We start from the raw sequence: 12484 nt of genomic DNA, 5'->3' as shown, positions 1-12484 counted from the left end.
CCGGGCTGGCGGCGCTCGGCACTGGATGAATGGATGGATGGATGGATGGATGGATGGATGAATGAATGAACCAACCCGAGGGGCCAGCGGGGAGCCCCGGCCCCACTGCCCCCTCTGCCCTCCAGCAGCATCTTCCAGCCAGGGGCCTGGGACCCCAAAAGGCAGGCCCGGGTACCCCAGGACAAGGCCAGTGTCCCCAGGACAAGGCCAGTATATCCCAGTACCAGGCCAGTAATACCCAGTACCAGGCCCCTTTCCCAGTTCAGGGCCTAGAGTCGTGTCCCCCCCTCCCTCCCCCCCGGTGCCTGGGCTGGGTCCCACGGGGCCAAGTCCTGCACCCCCAGATGTGCCTCCTGCCCCCCCAAAGCAGCTCAGCAGCCCCGTGTGGGGTTTGTCCCCTCAAATTCCCCGATCCCCCATGTCATGGCTGCACCCCCAAGCCATGGGACCCCGAAGTCACCAGTGGTGGGACAGACACCCACGGGCTCTTCCTCAAGCCTTCCCCCACTTCCCCAGCTATGGCGGGTGAACCCCGAACTGGTGACACTGGGGTTGGGGGGACAGAAGGGCCCCCCCGAGGGATCAGGGTGAGCCCTGGGCTGGGGACACCTAGGGCTGCCTGCTGGGTGGCACTTGTGACCCCAGCCCCAGGGCAGGCTTGTGGCACCTGTTCCCCCAGGCTGGGTGTCCCCCACCCCCATTGGTGGGGGGAAGCATCACTCTCCCTGTGGCACAAATGTCACCCTGCATGGGGTGGCTCTACAGAGCCACCCAAATTACAGCACCATGGAGCACTGGGGGCCACACTGGTCCCTTCAACCACTGGTGACACTCAGCATGGAGGGGGGACATCCCTGGTGACACAACCCGGTGTGTGTGCATGTGTGGGGACACTCCTGGGGACACTCAGCACGGGGACAATGGGGGGATGATCCCATTGTCCATGACGGTGTGGGGGTGTCCCCTCTGTGTCCCCTCCTTGCCCAGTGTCCCTGCTCACCACCGGGCCCCTTTGCCATGGAGACAGAGAGTGACCAAGGGTGTCCCCAAGCCCAGCCATGGCCAAAGTGTGGTGGCACCCAGCCTGGTGTGACAGCCCCACTGGATACTCACGGGTGCTGTGGCTGTGGTGGCAGCCTAGGGGACAGGGTGGGAGGTGACAGCAGGACGGGGGTGGATGGACATCCCCTGGCTTCGATGGTGGCTTCTTGTGTGATGTATCAGCACTGGGCTGGGAGAAGTGAGGACCTGGGAGCACCGTGGGCATCAGCGGTCTGAGATCAACCCCCATCTCTAGCACTGTCACCACAGTGTCCCCACAGCTGCCACAGCCACAGTGCTGGGGTGCTCTCCGCGGCACGGGGACACCCCTGGTTCAGAGCGAGAAGCCACCGTTGTCACTGGGTTTGGGGACATTAATTAATATATATATATACATATATATATATATAAATACTGGGATTTTTCTTAATGATTTTAACGCTGTCAGGGCGGGAGGGCCCGCGGCGGGGGAGGGGGCACCCAGTGCTTCCAGAGCCAAGAGAACAAACTCCCCCCCAGCCCCCGCTGCTCGCACGGGCTCGGCCCGGCCCGGGGACGAGCCCAGCGGGGCGGGGTCCCCGTGCCCCCCTCGCCGCACCGCAGCCACCCCGCACCGCCTGCTCCGCTACCGCCGGGCCGGGCGGGACCCCCGCGGGACCCCCGCGCCCCCCGGCCCCGAGCTCCCGCTTTGCACGTGCTGGGAGCCGCCGGAGCCGCCGCTCCGGGCCCGGCCCTGGCTCCGGCCTCGGCCGCCTCCTGCAATGTCGCAGAATTTATTTACAATAAAGATTTGGAAAACGTTGGGGCTCCGCTTCTCAGCCGCGTGGGGAGGCGGGGGACGGCGCCAGGGAGGGGGGAGGTTTCTCAGATTTCATCTGTGAGGATGCTCCGGCCCTTGGATCCCTCCAGTTCCACTGATGATCCCCATGTCCCACATTCCACCCTGGCTTGTCCCTCACCATTTCTGTGTCTGAGTCAGGAGGCACACCCAGTATGGCTCCCAGTATGGAGATGATGGCACAATGGTGAGTGTCACCAAGCTCCCTCCCTCCCAGATTTTACCTGTCCCACTGTGGGGACACGTGGCTGCTCCCCTTCCCATCACAGACCCTGTGCAAGGACACTGCTCCATCCCTGTCCCAGCTCCATCCCAGGGACACCCTCAGCTGAGCCAGCACCGTGCAGGGTTCTGGCAGCGACCCCTGGCAGAAGGGGACTGGGGGACAGGTCCCCAACTCCCAGAGGATGGAGCATCTTCCCACGGAGCCAGCCCTGGTGATGCTCAGCTGGGGCTGTCCCCCAAAGCTTAGAGCAGTCACTGAGCGGCAAGGCCGGATCCTCTGGGACAGCCGGGCCCTCTGGGACAGCCGGACCCTCTGGGACAGCCGGGCCCTGTGGGACAGCCGGGCTCCCTGGGACAGCCGGGCTCCCTGGGACAGCCGGGCCCTCTGGGACAGCCGGGCTCCCTGGGACAGCCGGGCTCTCTGGGACAGCCGGGCCCTGTGGGACAGCCGGGCTCCTGGGACAGCCGGGCTCCCTGGGACAGCCGGGCTCCTGGGACAGCCGGGCTCCCTGGGACAGCCGGGCTCCTGGGACAGCCGGGCTCTCTGGGACAGCCGGGCCCTGTGGGACAGCCGGGCTCTCTGGGACAGCCGGGCTCCCTGGGACAGCCGGGCCCTGTGGGACAGCCGGGCTCTCTGGGACAGCCGGGCCCTGTGGGACAGCCGGGCTCTCTGGGACAGCCGGGCTCTCTGGGACAGCCGGGCTCCCTGGGACAGCCGGGCCCTCTGGGACAGCCGGGCCCTGTGGGACAGCCGGGCCCTGTGGGACAGCCGGGCTCCCTGGGACAGCCGGGCCCTGTGGGACAGCCGGGCTCCCTGGGACAGCCGGGCTCCCTGGGACAGCCGGGCTCCCTGGGACAGCCGGGCTCTCTGGGACAGCCGGGCTCTCTGGGACAGCCGGGCTCCCGCACACGGCGCTGATGGCCGGGCAGTCCCTGGCACAGCCGCTCTCCTCGCACACCGACCAGGAGAGGGCTCTCCCAGCACAGCCCATGCAGGAGCTTCTCCGATGTCCCCGCGTGTCCCCGCGGTGCCAGCCCTGGGACCGGCTCGGGCTGGGAGCGCAGCACAGCATCCCCTGCTCGGGGTCCTGGGCTGGTCAGGGGTCACCACACGAGCGTCACTCCCCTGGGAGAGCCCCTCTCTGCCCCCCGGGTACAAGGGGACAATTCCTGCACTGACCACCCCCCCCCCCCCCCCGAGCCCTCAGACGTGGGGCTGGAGGTGTACCTGTCCCTGTGGAGCCCTGAAGGGACTCGCTCTGGTGTCCCCGGGGGATGGCAGGAGAACACACCGGCCCCAGCTCCCCGAGGGGAGGACGCTGAGCTCCAGCCGGGGGTGCTGGGGGTGCCGGAGCACCTCGGGGTGCTGCTCCCTCGGGGGGACAGCCAGCCTCTGGCTCTCTCTGGCTCCAGCCCACCTGATTAAAGCCATCACCATCAGCCTCTGGCTCTGTCCCCGTGGCGCGGCGGGGTGAGGGGTGAGGCAGAGGCCGGGGGTGCCTCTGGCTGTGGCAGTGACCAGCGGGTGAGCAGGGGGTCAGCACCTCACCCCTGCCCAGGCCAAGGCTGGCAGCAAACGGGGCTGTTTCCCCCCTGATGCTGCAGGGGCATCTCTGCACCCCACGAGGGGTTTGGTGCAGTTTTGCTCCATCCACAGCAGAGCTGTGCCTCAGCACAGATTTATTTTGGGCTGGTGTCAAGATACCAGTGCGATGAGTGAGTCAGAAATATTCCAGATGCACTGGCTGTTTCTGAATCTTGAGTTATTCAAAATCTTCAGGGTCAGGAGGGCAAGAAACATGAATTCAAGTGTGCCCAGAGCCTGCTGCCCTGCAGGGTCGCACAACACCCACAGCTCTTGATCAGAGCAGGGTTCCTCTGCCAGGGGCTGGGGCACAAGGACACCACAATGTGTTGGATGTGCCTGGAAGAAGGGAGATGGTCCTTGGCCAACTGCCCAGGGCCACAAATCTGCAGGAGGCAGCAGGTCTGGTGCCCAGAGACACCCAACACCCCAGGCTGCCCAGGCACAGAGCATTCCTGCCTGTCCTCAAGCTCCTTCTTTCTCCCAATTCACTGGTTCTGGCAGGGATAGTCCCGGTGCTCAGCTCTGATTTCCACTCCTCACCCACTGCTTTCACTAAACCTGCCAAAGGTCAACCACAGTAACTCATGGGAGAAGCCACAGCTTCCTGTGTCCATGCAGAGATCAGAGAATCAGGGAATAGTTCAGTTGGAAAAGCCCTCTAAGATCATTGAGTTCAATTCCCATCACTGCCAAGGCCACCACTGACCCCTGTCCCCAGGTGCCACATCCACAGGTTTTTAAACACCCCCAGGGACAGTGACTCCACCACTGCCCTGGGCAGGTGTGCCAATGCCTGACCACCTTTCCAAGAAGCAATTTTCCCAATACCCAACCTAAACTTCCCCTGGCACAACTTGAGGTCATTTCCTCTTGTCCTGTCCCCATTCTCTGGGAGCAGAGCCTGATCCCCACCCGGCTGTCCCCTCCTGTCAGGGAGTTGTGCAGAGCCAGAAGGTCCCCCCTGAGCCTCCTTTTCTCCAAGCTGAGCCCCCCTAGCTCCCTCAACTGCTCCTCATCATACTCCTGCTCAAGACCCTGAACTTAAGAGAAAAAAAATCCAAACAAATCCCTCATTATTAGTAAACCCAAAGAAAGAACCCAACACCTCCCCCGCGCTGTGTCTGTGCCATTGCATAATGGGAAACCCTCAAACCTAAAATATCCCTGCTCCTCTGGTTGTTGAAGCTGATGATCGACCATCTGGCCACGATTTTCCAACTCTAATCTAACGAGGCAGACGCCGCTTTTGGGGTGAGCACAAGGACGAAAGCCCTCGAGGACTCCCCAGGAAGGTGTCGTGGCCCAGGTGGGGGTGGTGAGGGGGCTCCACGTGAGCAGCAGCTTGGCAGAGCAGAGGGGGGCTCAGGCTGCTCCCTCATCACAGAGCTGGGATGTCTGGGGCACCTTGGGAGCAGAGGACACAGGAGATGGTTGGGAAGAACCTCTGCAGTGTGGAGTGATGGGGAAATGTGTCCATCCATGGATCCATGGGGTTATCTCCCAGGTGAGGGAAAGAACACCCCAAAAAGCAGTTTCACAACCATGTCCTGATTTGCCATGCAAAAAAAAGAACCTGAACTGAACTCTGACCACAGACCAGGACAATGAGATTCCAGCTGAGAAAGTCTCCCAAGGCTGGCACCTGCCTGGCACAGAAGCTGTCCCCTGGTCACAGCACTCCAGTCACACACCTACACCTGGAGTAAAAAGAGCTTCCTGCTCCAGGAATGAGGCTGGAAGATGTGGGACTTCATCCAGCTGTGCCACCTCTGTTCCTGTGGGAGGGGAGAAGAGGGAGAGGAGAGGAGAGGAGAGGAGAGGAGAGGAGAGGAGAGGAGAGGAGAGGAGAGGAGAGGAGAGGAGAGGAGAGGAGAGGAGAGGAGAGGAGAGGAGAGGAGAGGAGAGGAGAGGAGAGGAGAGGAGAGGAGAGGAGAGGAGAGGAGAGGAGAGGAGAGGAGAGGAGAGGAGAGGAGAGGAGAGGAGAGGAGAGGAGAGGAGAGGAGAGGAGAGGAGAGGAGAGGAGAGGAGAGGAGAGGAGAGGAGAGGAGAGGAGAGGAGAGTGGATCTCTACCAGAGTTCCAGCACAGTGTGCCCTGTGATGGAGCATCTTTGCCGTGCCTCTCCAAGTCGATGCCTTTATCTGATACATGGAAAATGCAGGGAAATTGACAGGTTTGTCACCATGGAGAAGCTCAGCAGGAGGAGTATGCACACCTCAGGTGGAAGCAGATTCCAGCTCTGTCTCACCCACAATGGGAATTTTGTTCTTTAGGCTCCAGATGGAAACAAGAAACAAACCCGTGCACGGGAAAGAGGCTTTTTGGGGAAAACACACACCTCAGTGGAGCTGACACTCCACAGGGCACTCCAGAAACCAGGCATGGGGGGAAGGAGAGAGTCAGCACCCAGCTGCCAAGGCTCTGCCAAGCACAGCACATCCACAGTGGAGGTGACTCCTCCTCAGGGGGGACCAGGGGGAGCCAGGCAGGCTGTACTGGAATGGACGAGGAGGAAAGGTCACAGGGCTTATGGCAGCCTGGCAAACCCAACAAGTCGTGGTGACTGCAGTGACCTCCCAGGCTCCTCTGTGCTGAGCAATTCGGGCTGATCAGGGAATCACAGAAGATTAAGATCATCTGAAATTCCATCTCACTCCAGACCCCTGCCAGGGACAGGAGCACCTTCCACTATTCCAGGCTGCTCAGAGCTCAGTCCAACCTGGCCTTGGACACTTCCAGGCATGGGGCAGCCACAGCTGCTCTGGGCACCCAAAAACCTTCTTTCTTCATCTAAATCGATCCTCCTTCAATATAAAACCATCACCCTTCATCCTGAAACAACAGGCACCACTGAAGAGTTTGTCCCCATCCCCTTATCCCCTTAAGTGCTGAAAGTCCTGTGATAACACCCCCAGAGTTACCAAGTGTTCAAAGAATTTGCAAGGGGAAAGCTGGGACCGTTCAGCTTTTAGGTAAAGACACCTGAGCTGAAACCTTTTGCTGACCAGTTTGAGTGACCCCCGACCTGATTTCTACCAGCAGAGGGGATCCCTCAACAGCAGAGAACAAGGACACGAGCAGAAACTCGGGCTTCCCAAAGCTGCCCACAAAACAGACTCAGGTCAAACCCCAAATCACTTTTAAGGATTCTTAGAGGCTTAAAGAGCTCAGGGGGAGGGACCTGCCAGGGGCAGCTGCTCCGGGCCCAGCGCTGGGGATGGAGTGCTACCCCTCCGAGAGCACTGAACACTCAGAGTTGGGGGGAAAGAGAAAAGGAAAGAGGAGCTGAGTGCCGAGGTCAGCTCAGGGACTGCAGAGCAGGCAGGAGCAGCCCCATGGCTCCAGGGACACCGCCCGAATCCCATCGGGAATCCCATGGAGCCGCTGACCGGACACACGCTGGAGACGATGGGGAGCTCAGGGTAAAAGTGCAGTCACAGCAGTGCCTGGTAGAGCCCAGATGAGCAGGGAAAGGGAGGATTTTCACCAGCCAATGGCCCGGAAACAGCACTGAAGGCTTTGGTGTCCTTTAACTTTGGCTGCGCAGCCGCCAGCTCCGGAGGGAGGGCGCGGATATCCCGGGGAAAACGGGGAAAACCCAATTCCCGCAGTGTGTTACGGCCAGCCCCAACAACAACATTTCCCAGTGCCCTTTAAGGAGCGATCTCGTGTGCCAGGCGCTGCCTGCATCCCTTGTAGGTCTTTTCCAGCTCACAGCCCGTGTCATTCCAGCTCGGCTTTAACCCCTGCGGAGCCGGCGTGACCGCGATCCCGGGGCTGATGGCTCACACGGGAGCAGCACAGCCTGGCGCAGTTCAAATCCAGGTCACAGCAGCTCCCTACAGTCCCAGTGGGCCCCAGTGGATCCCAGTTCCACCCTGGCAGTGCTGGCAGCCGAGCTCCCGCTGTCCCGGGGCTGGATCAGCCCGGCCCGGGGCAGGGCCAGCGAGCAGAGGTTGCCGAGTTAAACTGGCAGCTGACTAAGGGAAGGTTTGTTTTCCTATTTCCTGAGTTTTTCTTCTTTTCTAGTCCTTGAGAATTTAAATTCACAGCTAGAATGAGCAGTTTGTTAAATCAGGTTTGAGGTCTCCCAAGGTCCTGGCTCTCCTCTCTGGGATATCGGAGGTGCCACAGCCTCCAGGTCAGAGAAGTTTATGTAACTCTCTCCTCACCCTGCTCTGGCTGTGACACTTTCTCTGCCATCTCCTTTCTTCACTAGGATCCTCCCCTTCCCTCACTGGATTGCAAAATACTCAAAATGAGACTGAATTTGAGCACTGCAGAGCATCCTAATGTACTGTTTTGTTAAAAACCCAGCAGGCTCCTTATGCTGCCCCATCCAGCTGGTCAGCAAGCGAAGGCAAGAGGGGAAAAGAAACCAAATTTCAGAGCCAACAATTAAACCAGGATTTCATTTCACAGAACCACACAATCATTAAGGCTGGAAAACACATCTGAGACCATCAAGTCCAACCTTGGAGCCATCACCCCCTTGCCACCCAGGCCAGAAAACTGAGTGCCACGTGCAGTCATTAAATCACACCCAGCTCATCCCCTCCCAGCCAAGGACTGTCCCCCCTCCTCTGTGCACAGGGGACAAATCCCCAGGGGCACTGCCACCCCTTGGACACACTGCCAAAGGAAACTTGGGGCACCTTGGAAATCCCACATTCTGGGTGAGCAAAGGGATAAGGCTTTCCCACTTGCTCTGTCTCTCACCAAAACTTCCATCCTTTAGGGTGAGGTGGTTATTTTAACCCTGCAGAGCTCCCTGTTCCCAGCACGAGCTCCTGGCAGCAGGAACCTGCAGCAGGTGGGGAGACAATGCTCAGCATCACCACGCTGGGCTCATCCTCTGCTCCTCTCTCTGCTCCTCTCTCCCTGCATCTCACTCAATAAACTCACTTTCTCTGAGGTACAGTCACATCTGGGTTTGTAGGGTTTGTTTCTCTCCACTGCCAGGCTCCTGCCCGTGGGTGTCCCCTGACACCTGCCCAGCCCCGCTCCCAAATTCCTCACTCACTCCTGTTCTTACCTGTCTGCAGCAGCAGCATTTATGGTCACCCCCTTTTCCTGGCACTGGAAGAGTCCCAAACTTCCCATTAACTCTCTGGAAGGCAGTAGCACCTGCAGGAGAGCTGGAGATTATTATATTATGCATCTTATATAGATATGAGACATATAAGACCATAAAAATCCCAGACTGGTTTGAGTTGAAAAGATCTTTTTAAAGAACATCCATTGCCACCCCCTGCCATGGGCAGGGACACCTTCCACTGTCCCAGAGTGCTCCAAGCCCTGTCCAGCCTGGCCTTGGAGACTTCCAGGGATCATGGGGCAGCCACAGCTTCTCTGGGCACCCTGTGCCAGCCCTGCCCACCCTGCCAGGGAACAATTCCTGCCCAATATCCCATCTGACCCTGCCCTGAGCAGTGGGAAGCCATTGCTCCTTGCCCTGCCACTCCAGACCCTTCTCACAAGGGCCCTGCTGTGTTACCAAAGCTGTTTTCAGTACAGAACAGGCTTTTTTTAAAGTTTGTTGAACACAATTTCTCAGGTGATTTCAATTTTATTGAAGAAGTTATGAAACGCCTGGCAAACATTCATAAATGTGAATATTAATTTTCTAGGGATAAAAAACACTTAGGGGGGGAAAAATAAGTAACTCACTTCAATCATTACACATTTTTAAATGAGGGCAAGACAGGAGCTGAGGAGCTGCCCTGGTGCTTCCCAACACTCCCAGCAGAGCTAAACCACACCAGTGTTTGTTTGCTGGCTGAGGAATCCCATTCATCAGCAGGGCCTGGGCTCCTGACTGCCATGGGAATCCCCAGAGGAACCTCCCGGCCCAGCACATTGCAGACATCACCCAGGTGTGCATCGCTTCACCCCAGAGCCTCACCCACCTCTGCCAGTGCAAAAATGGTTCCAGCTCCTGTTCTGCTCTTTCTTGGCCACATTTCACCCCACAGAGGGAACCCAGGCCTCAGGGCAGCCACTGTCACAGCTCAGGCACAGGAGAAGGGCTCGGTGTCTCCCTCCCAGGGCCACAGTTCCACTCCTGGGATCCTCTGTCAAAGAGTCGCTGGAACGTCCTGTTCAATGAAAATAAAAAGCAGGAGGACAGCAAAACCTGCACAGAAATGGCTCCCAAGTCCTGAAAAGCACTGATCAGATGCCTTTAAGTCCTCCTTCCAAGGCATTTTCCCCAGCTATCAACATGGAATTTACACAACAGCGATAATGTCACGCTGCAGAAAACAAAATGTCAATACCCAAGCAATGATGAACTGGTATTTGGAGCCTCCTCTGATACTGAGAAAACGAATGACAATTTCCCTGGGAGCAGAAGCCCCTGAGCTCCTTCCCCTGCTGCTTTGGAGGGTGGATTACACCGAGTTCTGGATTAACAGAACATCATTTAACTCATGCCAGTGGATCTGTCCTTCAGGAACTGCTCCACAGTAACTGAGCTGAACACGTCCCATTCACAGAGATCAGACACTGAGCACGTCTCAACGAACTGCTCCTTTGGATGGAACCTCACAGCAGCAAATTGTGTGCCTGGGACCAGGAATTCTTGAATTATTAACAAATCAAGCTACAGGAATGTAACACACTTCCCTACAAGCTGCTACAAAACCGTAGCTGAACTACAGGAAGGAACGCTTAACGTTAACAAAATTTAACACCCAACCTATGCTTCCAAAGGGAAAATCACTCTGCAGAGAGGATCTCCTACTGGCAGTACCCTTACCCTCGTTTCACAGCAGAGGAAAAGGAGGTGGAGCTGTCAGCAAGCACCACAAAGCTCCTCTGGGATCACGTCTAGACGTGTGGTGCTGGGAGAGCTCCTCAGGCACCCGAGGCATCCGCCCGGGGCTGGCAGATGTGACAGGGACCCCTGGGAGCTGCTTTGCTCCCTCTCTGCTCCCTCCTGGAGTGGCAGCTGGAGGCCACACAAACACCCAGGGGCACCTCCAGCAGCTCTGCACATCTGCCCGGGGCAGCTGAGCCGAGCCTGCAGGGGCTGTGTGTGATCCCAGCTTTGACCTCTGGCTCTTCTCCTCCCGAGCACAGGATCAAACCATCACAGGATGGGCTTCTACCAGACCAGTGCCCCACAAACGTGTCACCAGGGCAGAGTACTGGGGCTGTATCCACTCTGTGTCCATCATTTCAGACCTTCTCACTGTGAATTTGCTCTTCAACAGAGGCTTCTGTACCTAAAACCACCAGGACACAGGCTGAGCTGGGGCCTGTGACTGCCTGCAGGGACTCACACAGGGATAACCACGTGTGTAAAGATTGCAGGGGATGAAGGGTCTGGGAGCAGCAGGAGCTCAGGTCCTGGTGATCCCTGCCCTGGAACCTGTGCTGGTACAGCAGGAGCCCTGGCCCCAGTTATCCCTGCCCTGTAACCCGTGGTGTGGCTCAGGCTGGTGTTCTCCTTCCCGGGCATGGAGCTGGCAAAGGTATTCCCTGTCCCGTGCTCTTCTCCAGGCTGTGGAGTCTGTGGGCTGCTCGGGTGCCCTGGCAGTGGAGAAAAGAGAATTCGTTAGTGCTGGAGCTGGCCTGGGTGACCCTCCTGCCAGCCCTCCTGCCCCAGCAGCCTGGCAGCAGGGCAGCACCGTGCCCGCTTTGCCCACTCCGGACAAACAACCCTTGTTCCAAGCCCCGGAACAGAACCCAGCTCCCTGCCAGCTCCCTGCCAGCTGCTCGCAGGACAAACACTCCCTGCCTCCTTCCGCAGCCCGAGGTCAGCCTGGCAGCAGGGGACAGCAGGGACAGTCACCGGAGCCACCCTGTGACAGCCAGAGCCACCCGGCCGTGCCCTGTGACAGCGCCCGAGCCGCGGCTCAACTGGGGCAGCAAATCCTGCACAGCTCACTGGGCACTGCCCGCCTGCTCATCCATATGCATCAATGCAGATTTCCCTCTTCTCCACCCTTCCCAAGGTCTGACTTCCCAGCTTGGTGGGTTTTCCCTCTTCTAACGCGATTGTTCTCGTCCCTGCAGAGCGATTTCCACCCAAAGGCACAGGTAATTCCAAGCCGACTCTTTATTGACCTAAACAAGGTCACATGTATAAAAATTCCAAATTGTGCTTTTAAGACAAATCATTTAATATCCCTCTTCCTCCCCGCCATATTCTATTGCTGGAAAAAAGAAACCATCTCACTCAGACTGGAGTAATCCACTGGATTTAATATATTATTTTTTTTCCAAACCCAGAGAATGTCACCACGAATCCAAATTCCATCCATCATTTTTTGTCCCAAAGTCTCTCCTGGACGTTTATTTCAAAATGGTCTACATTAAGCCAAAGAAAGAGCATTTTAAAGCAACGCAGGTATTGTTTCTTCAAAAGGAAAAACGAAGTCTGATATTCCAAAACCAGCCAGAGCCACAGCCAGATCTGGGACAGACCCCACAATCAGCAACACACACTCAGCTTCAACCCAAGTGTGAGCTTTGTACACAATGAAAGTGAAAATAAAAAGCAATAACAGAAACAGCTCCATTACTTGGGATTTTCAGAATGAATCCAGCTCTGGGATTGGAGTATTGTGGACACTCTGCTCATTAACAGGGATTTATTTACTGGGTGGGCAGAAGCCCATAGAACTGCCCTGAGGCAGCAGCTTCACACAGGTCATTAACTGGGAAATGGGAAATAACACAAAACCAGGGAGCAACAGGTGGGAGCCTGGTTTAAGTCCTTAATAGGAATTTGCTATAGTTTGAGAAGAGGGCAGTGAGAAGGATTTCCCCTGCTTTCACTGGGGA

The 12484-nt window shown here is 57.5% G+C and overlaps 1 long non-coding RNA gene across 1 annotated transcript; it reads right to left on the bottom strand.

Moving 5' to 3' along the window:
* Positions 1–7668: 7668 nt before the first annotated feature.
* On the bottom strand, positions 7669–11265 carry LOC148221039 (uncharacterized). Its single transcript, XR_015808562.1, has 3 exons — positions 9601–11265; positions 8727–8818; positions 7669–8495 (listed from the first exon to the last, which is right to left on the bottom strand). It is a non-coding gene; the product is annotated as an uncharacterized LOC148221039 (long non-coding RNA).
* Positions 11266–12484: the final 1219 nt, after the last annotated feature.

Source organism: Sturnus vulgaris, chromosome 27 (genome assembly GCF_052056855.1).
Source record: "Sturnus vulgaris isolate bStuVul1 chromosome 27, bStuVul1.hap1, whole genome shotgun sequence".
NCBI lineage: Eukaryota > Metazoa > Chordata > Aves > Passeriformes > Sturnidae > Sturnus > Sturnus vulgaris.
The sequence above is the reverse complement of the archived record's forward strand: the minus strand, read 5'-3'. Positions and strand labels throughout refer to the sequence as shown.